The sequence below is a fragment of the Lolium rigidum genome, chromosome 3, assembly GCF_022539505.1.
Source record: "Lolium rigidum isolate FL_2022 chromosome 3, APGP_CSIRO_Lrig_0.1, whole genome shotgun sequence".
NCBI lineage: Eukaryota > Viridiplantae > Streptophyta > Magnoliopsida > Poales > Poaceae > Lolium > Lolium rigidum.
In genome coordinates this window covers 217848329-217850627 of record NC_061510.1, presented here as the reverse complement: position 1 = coordinate 217850627, position 2299 = coordinate 217848329, and positions in this window count along the sequence as shown.

Sequence of the window (2299 nt, the reverse complement as noted above, 5' to 3'; positions counted from 1 at the left end):
ATTTATGAAACCAAAAACAGCGAGAAAACGAGAGCTGGCACTTCGGCATCTTGTTAATAGGTTAGTTCCAGAAAATGCACGAATATGACATAAAGTGTGCATAAAACATGTAGGTATCATCAATAATATGGCATAGAACATAAGAAATTATCGATACGTCGGAGACGTATCAATATGATAGATCAATAATCAACTTGACATAGTATTCCATATTCATCGGATCCCAACAAACTCAACATGTAGCATTACAATAAGATGATCTTGATCATGATAGGCAGCTCACAAGATCTAAACATGATAGCACAAGAGGAGAAGACAACCATCTAGCTACTTCTATGGACCCATAGTCCAAGGATGAACTACTCAAGCATCAGTCCGGAGGTGTGCATGGTGATGTAGAGCCCTCCGGTGATGATTCCCCTCTCCGGCAGGGTGCCGGAGACGATCTTTGGAATCCCCCGAGATGGGATTGACGACGGCGGTGTCTCAGTAACTTTTCTCGTATCGTGGCTCTCGGTACTAGGGTTTTCGCGACGGAGAGATTATATAGGCGAAGGGGTAGAGTCGGGGGACGCTCGAGGGGCCCACCCCATAAGGCGGCGCGGCCAGGGGTGGGGCCGTGCCCCCCTAGGGTGTGGCCTCCTCGTCGCCCCTCTTCGTCTCCTCTTCGGACTTCTGGAAAGCTCCGTGGAAAATAAGACCGTGGGCTTTTGTTTCGTCAAATTCCGAGAATATTTCCCGTGTAGGATTTCTGAAACCAAAAACAGCAGAAAAAAGGAACTGGCGCTTCGGCATCTTGTTAATAGGTTAGTGCCGGAAAATGCATCAAAATGATATAAAGTGTATATAAAAGATGTGAGTATTGTCATAAAACTAGCATGGAACATAAGAAATTATAGATACGTTTGAGACGTATCAGCGAACAATCAACATGTTCATCATATCATTCATATGACTCATGCTCTACCTTTCGGTATTCCGTGTTCTGAGGCCATGTCTGTACATGCTAGGATCTTCAAGTTTAACCTTAGTATTCGCATGCGCAAATCTGGCTTGCACCCGTTTTATGCACACGTAGAATCTGTAACACCCGATCATCACATGATGCTTCAAAACGATGAGTCTTAGCAATGATGCATACTAAGCACGAACATTTATTATCTTGATATTTAATGAGAGGGATCATCTTATAGTGCTACCGTGGCGATCTAAGCAATATAAGATGCATAAAGGATTAACATCACATGTAATTCATAATATGTGATATGACATGACCTTTCTTCTTGTGCTTTTGATCTCCATCTCCAAAGCACGGACATGATCTCCATCATCACCAACATGGCGTCGAGGTCAGTGGTGCCGCTTCATGGTTGTCCATCACTAATAACAACTATAATAACTACTTGGAATAAAGCCATTACATGATGAATAGACACGCATGTCTTAAGAAATTTAAAGACAACCATTAGGCTCCTGCCGGTTGCCATAATACAATAATGATCATATCATACATCACATATAATCACAATCACATCATGGCCATATCACATCACATGCCCCTGTAAAAACAAGTTAGACACCTCTAATATTGTTTGCATATTTTACGTGGTTTGGGGCTTTCGAGTAAGATCCGATCTACCTATGAACAAGAACCACAACACTGATACAAGTGTTGTCAAGTGCAGATTGTAAATTGGATCTTAACTATGGTAAGAGCGACAGACACCCGCGAAGCCACTTATGCAATACAAGTTGCATGTCAAGCATGGAGCAAGTACCATGAAAGCGGTCATGTAAGGTTAGACCGAGCCGCTTCATCCCACCAACCCGCACGATGCAAAGTACACAAAAATAAAATGACAACAAGAGCATCAACACCCACAAAACCATTGTGTTGTACTCGTGCAACAGATCTATGCATAGACCTGGCTCTGATACCACTGTAGGGTTTGTTTCATGTAAACAAAAAAATTCTACCGCAAGAATGAATAAAACCAAAATCCAATCTTTGGAAAAGCCAAGATCTAATCTATGAGATCGGAGCAACAAGATAGATGGGAGACTAACCCTCGAAGATCCAAAGCCTTAACGAGATCAGATCTCGTGGTTGATGAAGACGATCATTCCGGTGCCGCAATCCGGCAGCACTTCCGTACTCGGTCACACGTACGGTCAATGATGTACTTCCTGTCCCCGTTCCAGTGGGAAGCGGAGGTAGTAGATCCCCTCGGAATCCTAGCAGCATGACGGCGTGGTGGTGGTGGTGGAGGATAAATTCCTGCAGGGCTTCGCCTAAGCC